Here is a 5,809-nt window from a genome sequence, read left to right on the forward strand (position 1 = left end):
AAATAAGTGAAATAATTATTGTAATGTACACTGAATTCAATTCAAAACCAGTAAAAGATGTTCAACTAATTGAAACAAGCAGGGGCTATTTTGAAGTGTCCATTCCCATGTAGTGGATCCACATGACTGTTAATCAGCCCCCAAGAGAATTCATGAACTCTGGTGATACATTGAGAACATTTCAAGAGAGTTCCATCCTGTTGTTTAAACCAATGGGCATGAGAGTATCCAATCTTTTAATCCAGTAGTTCTCTCTATGGAGAAGGTATTTGTGGTTGACTCTACCCTCTTTTAAATCCACAGTTTCCAAAATCATAAATTTGAGTTGGCAGATGTTATGACCAAATCCCCAAAAATGGGCCGCTATTACAGATTTCAATTCGTTTGTCCATATGTAACTTTTGTGTTAATTAAATCTTGTTTTAATTGTTCTTTCTGTATTTCCAATGTAGGCCAATCCGCATGGACACTTAAGAAGGTACACCACATTCATGGAGTCACAGTTACCTGTGGTTTTTAGTGCAATTTTTTTTCCTTTCCAAGGATGGCAAATCCACGCGCCTCTGATGATGCTGTTGCAATTGTAACAAGGGATAGTGCCTATTTATGTCTGATTTGAACAACTCACATGAAAACCTGTACAGACCTCAAATCAGACATACAAAGGTGAAATGGGGGGAATTGGATACAGACCTTTGGCAGCACACTATGGGGGCGTCTAGAGCGGGTAAAACTATTTTCACGGCCTGCAGGCTCCAGATAGTGTACCAGCCATTTCAGGGGAAGCCCACCCAGGGAGGGGTGGGAGGAACTGGTAGAGGACAGACAGGGTTGGGTGGGTCGTGCTGGGACTTTAACAAAGGGGTATGCACTCAGGAATTCTGTAAATTTAGACACGAGTGCTCGAAGTGCGGAGGCAGGCATGGTTGGTCAATTGCTTCGGGCGGGGCGGGTCACCAGCAGGGAAGTCAGCAGTGGCAGCAGGGGGGGAGGAAAAACAGAATGGCAGCAGCAACAGCATTTTACAGAAGCGCGGGGGCAAAGGGGGCTGGGCCAAAGGGCCCATACACCGGTTAGGGCAGGCAAGTTGGAAGCAGCCTTACAGGGTTACGACAACCAGAAGGCTGCAGAAGTGTTGAGAGAAGGGTTCAGATGGGGTTTTAGACTAGTGTATGGGGGGACCAAGATGCAGAAGACGGGCTGAAAATTTGCAGTCTGCGAAAGAACATACTAAAATACTTCAGGAGAAAATGGATGAAGACGTGCGTGAGGGGAGGATGGCGGGCCCCTTTATAGACTGGCGTTTAGAGAATTAGATTGTTTCACCCATTGAGGTGGTACCAAAGAAGGAACAAGGGCATCTTATTCAACATTTGTCATGGCCAGAAGGGAGCACAGTGAATGATTTTATTGATGAAAGAGAGGCTACGGTTTCATATTCGTCAGTTGATTGGGATCTTCTGGGTATCCATTTCAATTAGAGATGGTACGTGGACAAAGCATTACCGATGGGCTGCTCTATGTCATGCACATTATTTGAGTGTTTGAGCACGTTTCTGCAGTGGCTGTTTTCTAAGCGCACGGGCCACCTGTTGGTGACCCATTATCTGGATGATTTCTTTTTTGTGGGCACCTCAGGCTCCACGAAGTGCCCAGTGGCTCTGGAAAACTTCAAAGAGCTGATGACGGAACTAGGAGTGCCTTTGGCACCCGAGAAGACAATGGGGCCCAGCACGGCTCTTTTCTTTTTGGGTATAGAAATCGATACCAGGAGGATGCTGGGGCTGCTTAATGAAATGATAGCTCTGGACAAGGTCATGGTCAAAGAGATTCAAGTGCTGCTAGGACAGCTCAATTTTGCTTGCAGACTATTGAGAGTAGGGAGGATCTTTTGCAGAAGGTTAGGTAGGGCACTTAAGGGACAGAGACCACCACACCACCTTGTGAGACTTTTTAGCGGGTGTGAAAGAGGACCTGAGAATGTGGAGGGTCTTTTTGCAGCATTTTAACGGCATTCCGCTGGCGAGGGACATTGCATGGGATGTACAGATCTTTTCAGACGCAGCAGGCAGTTAGGGTTTTGGACTTTTCTGGTAAGGGAAATGGTGTGCTGATCAGTGGCCAGCAGAATGTGAGATGGTGGGGGTAGGAGTATTGAACGTTTGGAATTCTTCCCTCTGATTGTGGTGGTGACATTGTGGGGAGAGCAGCTGGAGCACAAGAAAGTGACCTTCAGAATTGACAATATGGCAGTAGTTGAGATGGTGAACCGCCTGTCAACCAGGGATGAACAGGTTTTGAAGCTGTTGAGAGTGTTTGTTTTGGGCTGTTTGCGCCATGGCATAGCATTCAGAGTTTTGCACGTGCCGGGAGTGGACAATGACATAGCGGATGCTTTGTCTCGTTCACAGTGAGGGAGATTCCATGGGCTAGCCAAGGACACCGACAGGAGCCAGACACCAATGCTGCAGCAGTTGTGGTACATAAGCAATACAGGATGCTACAACTCGTGGTAGGGTCACTGGCAAAATCCACAAGGATATCTTACAGTTTAGCGTGGGAAGAGTTTTTGCTCTCTGGAGCCCAGCAGAGTTCAAGATGGAGCATAGAAGGGAAGATGTTGTTCAATTCATCCTAGATATGATCGAAAAAGGTCTATCTCGATTTACAACCCCGGAGAAGGTAGCTGGAAACGCCTTTGTGGGCAAGCTATTATGGGGCTATGCACCATCTGCTGGGGAACTAGGTATTCGGATGCTGGAAGGTTGGGCCAGAGAACAAGGTCAGTCGAAGCGGGCTAGGAAGCCTTTGTCTTGGCACTTGTTTGGTAGAGTAATTCAGTCATTGCCCCATATTTGTACAGACGAATTTCAGAAGCGTTTATTTTCCACAGTGATGGTGTGGATGTTTTTGGGTGCGTATTGGGTATCTGAATTGCTAGAGGACAGAAGGAGTGGAAGGATCATATGGGAGGATGTGGTTCCGTGTAACAACGGGGTTTGCATCTGGATGCGGAAGTCAAAAACGGACGAGAGGGGTGTGGGTAAATGGGTGTCCCTACAGGCTTCTTTTCCTATGAAGACTTGTTCTTGCAGGTCAGAGAAAAAATAGAGGGCATCTTCCAAGGGGAGCAAGGGTGTGGTATTTTTGCACGCAAATGGGAGCAGGCTCACTGCGTTTCAGCTGTTGGCGGTTCTACGGAAGGCGCCGAAAGAACTGGGTATTGATGGCGCGGGTTTTGGGAGACATTCATTCAGAATTGGAGCAGCATCTGAGGCGAATAACAGGGGGTGGGGATGGGGGAACATCATGCGGCTTTGGAGATGGTCATTTGAGTTTTACAAGAGTTACCCCCGCAGCACGCTGGGGGAGCTAGCACGGTTGGTTCTATTGCTTAAGTTCACACTGTTTTTCTCATTACAGGTTCAGTGGCTGGCCCCCTCTCCAGGGAGATGACAATTTGGATAGTGGGGCATTCCTCCGTGAAGTGGGCCCAAATTTAAGCTTGCAAGAGTTGTTTTGGAGAGAACTAAGGATTTAATAAAAAAGCATTTCAATGTGTCTTGACAGGGAAAAGGGGACATGCAATGGAAGGAACTTATTCATTGCTCGAATGGTTTGTTGGGGGCAAGTAGGTGTACAGATATTTTGGTCCTTCATTTAGATGAAAATTATTTGGTTAAAGAGAAGGGGATATTCTTAATGAGGAGTATGAAAAGGGACCTGGGCAAGAAGCAGTGGTTTGGGTGTTTAGTTATTTGGACAGAGTTTGTTCCCCGCAGGGTTTGGCGGGTGTGAGAAAGTGGCTCTGTATATACAGTTTCCAAATAGGTACAGGGTGTACAGAGTCCACAGTCCCCAGAGGCTTGGCAGAGGCTAAAGTTAGATATAACCTTACTCTCTAAAGTGGTAGCTTGGTCGAGCAGTAAGGCAGTATCAGAGGACAGTGTAAAGCCTTTGTTGTACACACTCAGTCAGCAAATGGTCTCACACACTCAATAACTGAACTCTAGGCCAATGGTTTATATATAAAAAATATATGCTTGTTTTATTATAGAACCAACAATTGGAATTAAAATATACTTTCTCAGAATGAGATGCTTTATATAAATACTTTTGCAATATGCAATTGACTTTTGTAAACAGTTACAAGTGGTTGCAATAGGAACACTATTTTAAACACAATAATGCATTGAGTTCAATGGAAGTTTCATGTTATTTGCCACACATTACTTTTAGGATTACTTTTGGAATTCCAGGACTGGATCCTAGATTCAGTCCTGGGTCAGTACTTGGAATCAAGTGATAAGAGTCGACTTAATTACTGTGATGATTTTTAGACAATATTTTGCTATTTTAAAAGTTGACACTTAGAAAATATTTCATAGAAACAGTCAATGAGTCCCTTTTTTTAAAATTTATTTTATTTTTGATTTGCAGTTTGTACATATTTACACACAATTGGATCAAAACGTCAGCGTAAGAATTTAAAATTCAAATAATGCCATAACCATACATCCTTTGTCTTCTCACAGCCAACTATAGTGGGAAGAGGAACCATAGATCCAATTTGTATACAACATTTTAAAATTCTAAATTCTCTCCTTCTCTCTAGTTCTGTCCTCCCTCCAATTCGAAATCGGAGCCCAAATACTTTCCCCAAAATCCCCTAATTTCTTCCCTTTCTGTGCATAAAGAGAGATCTCTATATTATGCATACCCAGTAGTCTGGAAAGCCACATTTGGAATGAGGGAGCAACGGCATCCTTCCACCCTGCGGAGATTAAGATCCGAAGTACTGCAACGGAGATGAAAACCAGAGCTTCCTCAGCTTTCCCCAATTTCAACCTATCGCCAATGCCTAATATCATAAGGGTAGGGGACAAATAGATTTTTTGACCTAGCAGCCCCTCCCAGAATTTTTCTACCTCCCTCTGAATTCCTACCAAAGACCCGCAATTGAAAAACATATGGAGCAAATCTGCATGACCAACCTTACATCTGGGGCAGCTATCATCGCCCCTTACCCCCCAAGCATATAGCTTAGTGGGCGTATGATATAGGTTAAACAAGGTTTTGTAATGCTGCTCCCTCAAATTGGTGGAGCGGAATATTTTCTTATTAAGAAGGAGGGCCAGATCCAAATCAACATCGGGATTTCCCAATTTTATAGCCAGAGCAGATTCAGTTTTTTCTAAATCATCCTGGATTTCTCCGTTAAGTAAAGTACAAATATCTTTTATCTTCTTGCACCCTTTAACCAACAGGTCTACAATGGGGAATTCAGCTAGCGATGATATCCTTGGTCTTAATGCCTTCAGCCAACATACTAATTTAACATACAACAACCAATGTTTTGAAGGAATACCGACACTAGACTGCAGCACCTCAAACCCCAAAATCTTGTCTCCCCTCATTATATCCTCTAATGTCTTAATTCCTAAATCTTCCCATACCTGCAGATTCCTATCAGCTGCCATCTGTGGGAATAAACTGGAGTTATATAAATGAAGATATTGGTTTACCTTGGGAATTCTGCAAAACTTTGAGATAGCCCTCCAAACCCCCCATGCACCTCCCAATACCTTAAAACGAGCCTTCCTATAGTACCTACGGTCAACTTCGCGCATTAAAAGGCCAACTGCTTTTCTCCCTACTAATAACTCATAAATTGAAGGGGGCATCTGAATATCATAATTTCCTACACTGGATTGTGGCTCTGACTGGAAGAAAATGGACATATGCATCAATAGACACGACCAATGATACAACCTCAAGTTCAGTAAGGCCAGACCGCCCCTATCCCTAG

This window comes from Triturus cristatus, chromosome 3_1, assembly GCF_964204655.1.
Source record: "Triturus cristatus chromosome 3_1, aTriCri1.1, whole genome shotgun sequence".
NCBI classification, from domain to species: Eukaryota; Metazoa; Chordata; class Amphibia; order Caudata; family Salamandridae; genus Triturus; species Triturus cristatus.